Below are 10,723 nucleotides of genomic sequence, written 5' to 3'. Positions count from 1 at the left end.
TCCATCTTCTGAATGTGAGGTTGAACCTGTTATTTTAACTTGCATTTCTTAAACCTAAGCTTCACATAATTTTTCCCCAGGGTGCCAGGACAAGGGGTTTAACGAGCCAAAAAGAATGAGGAAAGTGAGCCTGTTCCACTTCTCATTAGAGTCCAGGCTCCTCAAGGAATGAACCTGGTCCATATTGTATTCCTGAGTCCCAAGCGAATGAATTCCTTAATAAAGCAGGGAGTGAGGAGGCAGCTAGGTGGCATAGTGGATAGACTACCAGCCCTGGAGTCAGGAGGACCTGAGTTCAAATGTGGCTACAGACCAGTCACTTGACACTAGCTGTGTGACACTGGGCAAGTCACTTAACCCCAACTGCCTAAAATAAATAAAGCAGGGAGTGGTGCAATATTCCAGCCCATTTATGACCAGCAGAGATCCTTCAGCTTTAGATGGGGGATCTCGTCCAGTTTTTGAGGGGCTCAGTCTAACCAATCCCAAGCATGCTTTGAACTAAATCTACATATCTTATCATCAGATGAGTAAGGCATTCCATTTAGATTGTCTTATGCATTAACAGGGATACAGAGGGAAAATATAAGATTCTCTCTCTCTTTCTCTCTGTATACATATGTGTATGTGTGTGTGTGTGTGTATATATGTGCGTGTGTGTATATATGTATATATGTGTGTGTGTGTGTGTGTATACACACACACACACACACACACACACACACACAGAGTGAAATCCTCCTGTGGAATCATCCTAGGTGTGCAGGGATCCCTGGAGAAATTTTTGTATGCCTGTTGTGTTGAAGAGACTCTTGGAGACATTTTATCTGCCTTTCAGTTGGATTACTTTATTGCTGAAATGAATAATGGGAGAGTTTTGACCAATGACAGTTTAGTTTCTTATCTGAGGGTGAGAGGTGTCACTTCCTGTTGACCCCAGGTCTCTAATTCCTGAGGGGTGAATCCTGTGTGTTCTGGGAATTCACTTGGGACTAGAACAGGGGTGGGGAACCTCAGGCCTCCAGGACACATGTAGCCTTCTAGGTCCTCACGTGCAGCCCTTTGACTTGAGGTCCCGAGTCTAATAAGTGGAGATATCTTATTATCCACTTATTAGAGACGGCTGAAAACAAGAGAAGTTTCTGCATCAGAGAGGATGGCCATTGACAAGAGCATTAGCCCAAACCTGGCCTTTTTTACCAGTAAAGATGTACTTGGAGTTGCCTGGATTGTGCAGAGCTGAGTTGAAATGTGAAATGAGCATTTGGCCTTGTTTCACTAAGCCAGCATGAAGCCAAGAGCACCTAAAGAATGTAACGGGGAACTGGCCAATGAGACCAGTCCTTAAGAGCATGTGCAGTGTGATTGCCTGATGCAATTCCCATGTGAACTTTGGAGCATTCAGACAGATATCCCATAACTGGTTCCACTTTACTAACCACCTGGTGAATGGAAACTTGTTTGGCTGTGGCTATGGCTAGAACTGGGGGTACATTCAAAAGGCACTAGTGAACATATCTTGGTTTGTCTCTCTCTTGATTTGACTTCTTCCAGTTTGGTGGCATTCGGGGTGACAGACAATACTATTAGGGTATGTCCTTGGGTCCTCCACGTCTGAGGACATTATGTGACTTGTGATACAAGATACTTCTTTGTCTTGGTGTTTGTTCTTTCTTTTTGGGTGCAAGAGGTTGGAAGCTATGACTTTGTGAGGTTGGAAAGTCAGGAAAGAGAAAGAGAGAGAGACACTAGGAGGTGTGGGAGTGGAATCTGTGCCAGGGTTTGCAGGCAGCTGATCCAGCTCTGAGGCCTGAGAATACGGCCATGACCTTCAGGACCCAACCCAGTGAGAGCTGAGACGAGGGCACGTCCAGCAGCAATACTACATTTGGATATGAACTTGGTGGGATGACTGCCATGCAGAAACTTGCCCGGGCTATTGCAATAGCCTTGTTGATCGCCAGGCCTCAAGTCTTAACCCTCTCCCAACCGTCCTCCACATAGCTGCTGATGTGACATTCTGAAAGCCTAAGTTTGATCATGTGATTCCCCTGCTCAGGAGCTCTCATTGTTCCCTGTTACCCCAGGATAAAATATTAACTCCTCTCAAAAACAACAACAGCAACAACAAACAAACAAACAAAACAAAGGAGCAGCTAGGTGGCACAGTGGATAGAGCACTGGCCTGGAGTCAGAAGGATCTGAGTTCAAATCCAGCTTCAGACACTTACTAGCTGTGTGACCCTGGGCAAGTCACTTAACCCCACTACCTAACCAAAAACAACAACAAAAGATTAACTCCTCTGTTTGACATTTAAAGCCCTTCACAACCTAACTGTGGCCTCCCTTTCCTGGCTTGTTACCTGTCAGTCTTTTTTTTGGTGACATACATACATAGGTATATATGATGAATCCAAAGTAATTTGAGGTGGCTCGACTAGCTTTGGAGATTAGGAAATGTATGTATGTATATGTGTATGTACGTGTATACATATGTATGTATATAAATATATATATATATATATATATATATATATATACATGCATACATATACATACTTTGGCTTGTATTAATGTGGTACAGGGGATAGAAAGCTCACTTGGGAGCCAAGAAGGCCTGAGTTCAAGCCCTGGCTTCTGATACTTATTGGTTGTGGAACCTTGGCCAGTGCTCTCCACAACTCTCTGAGATTATAAATTGCAGAGAAGGTCCAATCTGCATTGGTAGAAGGAGTTCCTATGCTAATCAGGTCCATTTCCTATCCTATAATTTGTATTTAGTTATGTGGGTATAAGTTACTTTCCCAATAGAATATAAGCTCCTATGAGGGTAGGAACTGCTTTACTTTTGTTCATTATTACAGAGATTGGAATATAGTAGGTACTTAATAAATATTTGTTTGAGTGATTATTACGTGAGGGTTTCTTAAAGCAGGACAGACTTGTATAAATAAGTAAGAGTATATGTGAGTAAGTATAATAATATATGAGTATAATAATATATTATACTATATATAATATAATATATAACTAATCACTAATATATGTTATATATTATATATCACTGATATATTATATCATGATATATGACATGTAAGAGGATAATAATAATATAATAAGAATATAAATAAGTAAGAATGAGCTTTGCCTAGTTCTCCTCTTTGAGAGATAATTAGTTGTGACACCATCTTGTAGATCTTCTGCACGTAACCTCTAAGGTTAACCTGCACATAACCTACTAAGGTAGGCCCAATGCTTCTTTCCACATTGTGTAGCTTATGGCCCATACGCTTGAATCTACCCATTTCTTTCTGCAAATCAACAAACCATTTACAGTTATCTTTAATCAGTTTCTAAGACTTAGCTCTAACTTTGAGATATGCAGAATAAGAGCAATCCTGACCAAGAGAAAATGAATGCTCCTGTATTTTCTAGTCTTTTTAGTTTTAATTCTTCAAGCCTGAATATCTTGTAAATATCCCCTAAAACAAGAGATGGGGAGTCTTTTTGCTATTCTCCCCCTCTTCTGCCATGGACAATAGGCAACTGCTCCCAATCAATGGCTACTTTAGGAAAAAATTAACTTACTTTTTTTTTTACTTTACAGAGAAAAATATGAGGTTTAAAATGGTTTTGCAAAAGAAATATTCTTTGCAAGGGGGTAAATGAAGGTGCTGGTCAAAGGTTTAGACTGAAAACTCAATCTGGAACTTGGCATAGAAGCTGTGAGGATGTAGAAAAAGACTACAGACTTTCTCCAGGATTCTAAAGAGGAAGTGGGCTAAATTAGTGGGTTGGGAAGGGTTATTTAGGATCTCTATATCTTTGCATAGACTTCATTCTTTTGGCATAGAGTTCATGTCTGTAGGAATTTTCATGCCTGGAGTAGAATTATAGGGTTTAGGATTGGAAGGTACTTTGGTGATCAGCTAGTTCAATCACTTCATTTTATTTTATTCATTTATTTAATTTCTAGGAGCAAAAGATAGAAATTATGGAGAAGTAGGTATAGTCTTAAAGCAGTACTGCCTTAGAAGGTAATAAGTTACCCATCACTGAAGGTCTTCATGTGAAAGCTAAATGTTGGAGATGTTACCGAGAGGATTCCTCTTTAGGTACAGGTTGGCCTATGGACTGTTGACCCTATATAGATGAAAAACTAGAAGGGATCTTGAAGTTCTTTAGTCCAACCCCTCAGTATATAGATATAGAGCTTGTAGGTAAGGAGACTAAAGCCCAGTATATTTACCTTGTGTATAATAGAGGCACTTAATAAATGCTATTGATGTGTTGAATATATACGCATGACAAAAATGTATAACGCATCTGTGTACACACACACACACACACACACACACATATAGCATATATATTACATATATAGAGGAGGTGAATCAGAGCAGTTCCTGATCAAGACAGGGAGCCTTCCTAATCAATTCCTTAACAGAACATAAAGGAGTTTTCTCAACAACTTGATAGCATAATAGGGCATTGGCCATTGGATGAGGGAAACTGTTCAATCACACTTTTGAGCCTTTAAAGAGCAAGTTGACCACACTGACTCAGTCAGCATGAACAGTAGACTCAAGTCAGCTTTTAGAAGTTAGCTCTGGAGGAAGAACTGAGCTTTTCAGGCGCTCTAATTTTTGAGGACTATCTCTTCACCTTTTTCCCTTGCAGCTCTTGAAAAAGTGTGGTGAGGGGGATTTCTTCCTAACCACCTGCCATTGGCAGTGGCAGAAGAACGTGGAATGAAGCATGAGAGGGGACAGAGTCTTCTGAACATCAGCCTCTTATTACCACTTGGTAGACTCTGATGGCAAAGGCACAGAAATACAAACCTCCAAACTGACAATTATCTCTGCTTGTTTGAACACATAACAAACCACTTTACTTTTCACTGAAAATACATACACACATACACATATATATTAAAGGAGCACATCTTAAGCTTACATCACACTCACCTATGAAGTATTCTAGGGTGTGTGATATAGAAGGGGTGGGATGAAACCACAGCAGTCTGGGGTTCTATGAAACTGACCGATAAATGGTTATTCTGACTGGTTGTAGGATGCCCAAAGGCTGATGCAAATGTTTGATGATATACCTTGCTGTATCCTAAGGACGTCTGGGCCTTGACATCCATCCATCTTGCCACTGAACCCTTAGGATCTTCAAGCCTCTGCATCCTCCCTGTGCTGGACTCTCCTTTATGTGTTGTCTCCCCCAACTGGAAGTAAGTTTCTTGAGAGGGGAGGGAAAGTCATTTTCTTTTTGCATCCTTAGCAGTACATACAGCCTTTGGCATATAGTGAGCACTTAATGTTTTTCCGTTAATTCATTAACAGGAAGCCCTTACTTCCTGTTAATAAGCTCACTAATGATAACAAAAGACTCCCATTCTTGGCCTCCTCCCTGTGGGATACAACCAAACAATATAACGCCAATATATGATAATATATATCTATGTATGTATATGTATACACTATAACTATATATACTATATTATATATATATATAGATATAGATATACTATAACCTTATATTATAGTATTATGTATTGTGGCATAACTTTTTTAGAGAGTTTCCAGCAAACTTTAGGTCTGTAGAAGTTGCTGATGTCTCACAGGGTATTCTAACATCCTTTGTTTGGGTTACTAGTGTAGAGGGGGATAAAGCGAGAATGGAATTGATTAGAAGACCTCTGAACAGTTGCTTTTTTCCCCAGACTGGCTGATGAAATTATTGAATATACGGACAGATAACAGAGACAACAAAGTGTTAATGTCTTAAATGAAGGACAAATAAATGTTTGCACTTCCTTATCTCTTTTTGAGGTGTGAAGTTCTTCAGTCAAATATAGAATTAGAGGGCAGCTAGCCATTGACTGGCCAAAGGATTGCCCCCTGGTGGCCCTTTAAAAAGCAAGCTATACTCTCTAGAGATTCAGTTGAGGTGTGGACAGCTTTCAGGAGTATAATCTTTGGCAATAGAGAAGAGGGATAGCTATAGAAGAAAAAAAAGGAATTATGTCTCACTTTAGTGGGGGCAAAGGAGATTTCTGTCATTCTCTCCCTCCCCACTGGCTATGGTGTCTTGCATCAGAACTACAGTTGAACTTCAGTGTAGGAAACACTGAACCCAATAGGATTAGGCCCAGTCATGAAAGTAGAGAACTTTGAGGAGTATGAGTTGTGCATTGATAAAGGAATGAGACTTGTGGGAGGCTGAATTGCAGACAGGAACAGACCCAAGGAGTTAGCTGAATGAATGACTTGTCCAGGAGAGATGCTGCACCCCAGGGGAACAGTCTGAAGACTCTAAAAGGGAAAAGTCACAAGAACCCTGTAGTATCGGAGGTAACTGGGCCACATGTGTTCCTTAGGTGTTTGCCTCTCTACTGAGGTATTCTATGTGAGTACTCCCTCTTCCCACTGACAATATGTGTAGTTGTGGAAGACTGAGCTCCTGGTTCATGGGGTTATATAGCTTCTGATGCTATCTCAAGATATGCCTTTGCTTTGAGCTAAAGGTACCTATTGGTTGACCATTAAAGGTAAGTGCACTGGAGGGGTATGGTGAGCTGTAGTTTTAGGAATACAGACTCATAGAATACCTTGAACCTCTAGGGTAGTTATCTTCCTGGACACCCAACTTGAAAGTGTTGGATTTGAGAGGTAGCCCAGAGAAGGATGGCAAACTAGTATTAAGGATGAGGCATAAGGTGTCAATTACCCTAAGTTCAAGCTCCTATAAAGTACTCCATTTACCTCTAATAACTTGATTTCCCACTACTTCCTAAGATTATAGTTCAGCCAAACAGCCTTTCTCACAACCATCTGAACTGTCTTGCATTTTCTTTATGTCTGTGCAGTTCTCTCTCTTCCTGCAATATAAACATCCTAAGGGCAGGGACCTGGTCTTTTTTGTTTTTGTATCTTTAACATCTAGAACAGTGCCTGGAACTTGCTTGGCAATCAGTTAGTCAATCAGTCAATAGATATTTATTAGGTGCCTACTACATATCAGGCAAAAAAGAAGAAAAGACAGTTCTTACCCTTAAGGAACTTAATGGCCTAATGGAGGAAGACAACACAAGAAAGGAAGCTGAAAAGAGGGAGTGGGAAAGTATGTGTGTGTGGGGAAGATACCCAGGTGTGGGGACATAAAGGAGTTCAGTCCAAAGGAGTGCAGCCGGTGGGAAATGAAGAAATGGCTGGCTTGGGAACCCTCTTTACTTTTTTTTTTTTAATAATTAATTAATTTATTTTTAGTTTTCAACATTCACTTCCATAAGATTTTGAGTTTAAAATTTTCTCCTTCTCCCTTTCCTCCCCCCTCCCTAAGATGGCATGCAATCTGATATAGGCTCTACTTATACAGTTATATTAAACATATTTTCACAATAGTCATGATGTAAAGAAGAATTAGAAGTAATGGGAAGAACCATGAGAAAGAAGAAACAAAACAAAACAAAAGAAAAGGAGAGCAAATGGTATGCTTCCATCTGCATTCAGACTCCAAAGTTCTTTCTCTGGATGTGGATAGCATTTTCCATCGTGAGTCTTTTGGAGCTAAGATCCTTGCATTACTGAGAAGAGCTAAGTCTATCAAGGTCAGTCATCACACATGTGTACAATGGTCTCTTGGTTCTGCTCATTTCACTCAGCATTAATTCATAGAAGTCTTTCCAGGTTTTTAAACAACATATTGTAGGATTGTGGTTTTTAATCCACTCTGCTGGGTGCTTCCATTTTGTGGGAGAGTTCATCCCATTCACATTCACGGTTTTGATTACTATCGGTATCTTTCTCTCCATCCTATTTTCCCCGTTTATGCTTTTCTCTTTCCTATCTCCCTTTCCTTCCTCACTAGAGTTTTGCTTTTGACCACCATCTCCCTCAGTTTGTCCTCCCTTCTATCCACCCTCTCCCTTTCCTTTCCACTTTCCCCTCCTACTTCCTATAGGGTAAGTTAGATTTCTATACCTAATTGATTATGCTATTCCCTCTTTGAGCCAAATCTGATGAGAGTAAGATTCAGACAATGGGGGGGCACTCTTTAAATGGAGGCTTTAGGAGAGCTATTTGCTCTGCCTTCCAGCCCTCCAGTTAGAGGAGCAGAGGGTACTGAGGAGGGTACTCATGAGGTGTTGAATTGAAGGCTGATGCAATCTCAATAAATGCTTGTTGATTAATTGATTAGAATCACCATCTCCAACTAACAAAATCAACTCATCCCTCTAATAGCCACTCAAGGAATAAAGGGTTGGTTAAGGGACTCCTCACACAGGTGAAATTATAGCTCTTGAAGTATTTTAGGAAGTTATAACCTAAATATGTGTTATTATTAAGGTACAACAATATTTTATGATGCTGCCTACTGGGTATGTCTTTTGTGATAAATCCTTTGTGTGAAAAGGGTATCATGGGGTGTAATTAGTTCAAGGGTCAGAACCTTGGCAAGGTATTTTAGAGTTTATGATTAGAATGCATCCCTAAAGACTTTCTCATTCTCAGTTGAACTTTAAATTCAACAAAAATTTATTAAGCCCTATAAAGTAGAGGGTACTGTAACAAGTACAGAGTGCTCTATAGAGGTAAGTTTAAGGCACGCTTCCTGTTCTCAAGGACCCCATAGTCCAGAAAAGTGCCTGTCAGAAGCCTTGGATTTGTATCAAGCTATTACTATTTACTAGCTATGTGATTTTTTTAAGTCACTTAGGCCTCTGAGCTCAGTTTTCTTATCTGTAAAATAGGGGTAATCATACCTGTATCAACTGCCTCACAAGATTTTTTTGTGAGGAAAGTGTACTGTAAACATAAAAACACTGTGAAAATGAATTTTCAGAAGCTTTCCAATGATTATGATCAAGTTCAAACTTATTTGCTTGTCATTCAAGGTCCTCTACAATCTGGTGACACTACCTTTTCAGTCTTATATAGAGTGAGAACATGGTGGATGGATTTGCTGTTGGATTTGGAGTTAGGAAACCTGAGTTTGAAACCTGGTTTGCCATTTAATAACTTTGTGACCTTGGACAAGTCATTTAATCTCTTTAGGTCTTAGTTTCCCCATCTGCAAAATGGGGAAGGAGGATAGATTAAAATGCTTTTAAGTTCCCTTCCAACTCACATACTATCAGTTCTCTATAATCTTACTTCACTTCAAATTGGATATTCTTTCTCCCCTTCTCTATAACACTTTTGCTCCCCTGCTTGGAATACCTTCTTTCCACTTCTTCACCTTTAACTTCCTACCCATGTTTTAAAGGCCAACTCAAACACCATCTACTCCAGCACAATTTTATCTCCATGCAGGAGCATCTGGAGGAGTTCACCGACTTTATGGAATACCTCTTCTATACTCTGTACAGAATCTCCTTACATTCTCCTAGTATACAATCCTCCTAGTAGAAAACACATTTTGGTGAACTCGTTTGATATTATTAATATTTAGAGATGGTATTTTCAAGGAATCACATGATCTTAACACGCTAGGGGCACTCTTGTTAGAAAACTGAATTTATGCTTTTTTGAATCAACAATAGACAAAATGGGATCTTGAATTCTCTGCACCTTTCAGTCAATTTTGTGACTGTGAAGATGAAATCTACTCTGTAAAATTGTTCAAGAGCTTCTTTGTTTCCTTCTTTTTTTTTTAAATTAAGGATACCCTCTAACTGTGCATAGATCAATCTCATAAAGATTTTATAGAGATGGGAAAGTAATTTCATTTTTGTCCTTGTATTCTCAGCACCTAAGGTAGTACTTTGCACCTAGTAGGCACCTAATAAATTATCTGTTGAATTGAATAGCTGCTGATGTTTCTTGATCATCTTTTCTGGTAATGATACAATTCCTGGTCTTTTCCATTCTTTCTTTCTTTGAGGTATCTTTAAAAATTGACCCCCATGTAACTGTGGCACTTTCATTATGTTTTTCTTCTGTGTGAAATAACAACTCACATTTCTATACTACTTTAAGATTTCTCTCAATGGTCCTTTGATGCAGGTAGTAGGTGTTTAATACTTGTTGATTGATGAATATCAAGGATCCTTAATTTTGTGTAGATAGTCATTCCATTGAAGCAGATCGTAACCTTTCATAAATTCAAGAGATGGATTTCCAGAATTCCCATGTCCAAAAAATTCATCAGGTTGCAGGTAACAGGTTGCTTTGTGAAGGTAGCTAGGCTGGCCTGCAGACAATACTCACTTCTACTTTATTCAAAGCTTTTATACTGTATTGGGATATGCCAGACTGTTCTTTGTGCCTTTGAGAACCCAGGATGATGTTTGATGTGGCATAAAATAGGACTTTAGTGGAAGCCTAAAGGTATTATCACTCTCCTTTTATATATTAGGAAATGAGGCTTAGACTAGAAGTGACTCTGTCAAGGCCTCACAAGGAATAAGTGTTAAAGTGAGGATTTTATGTACTGCACTAGGCTACCTGAATAATATACTATTTAATAATAACTATTGGGGGTGAGCTGCTGGGGGCTGTGATTATCTAAGCTCTATGGGCCAGTGGGACACTTCCCTAACTATGTGGACTGCTGTAGAAAAATCATGTATTAAGCCTGCCTGTTCTCTATTATTTTCATCAAGTACACCCTGGATATATTCGTAGATCATTGCCATAAACATTTCACCCAAGGCAATTATGGATAAGGGTCCATGAGAGTCAGGCCATCGCCTCTCAAGATGGCGACAAAC

The sequence above is a fragment of the Phascolarctos cinereus genome, unplaced genomic scaffold (assembly GCF_003287225.1).
Source record: "Phascolarctos cinereus isolate Bilbo 61053 unplaced genomic scaffold, phaCin_HiC Scaffold_4;HRSCAF=312, whole genome shotgun sequence".
NCBI lineage: Eukaryota > Metazoa > Chordata > Mammalia > Diprotodontia > Phascolarctidae > Phascolarctos > Phascolarctos cinereus.
Note: the sequence above shows the minus strand (reverse complement) of the source record.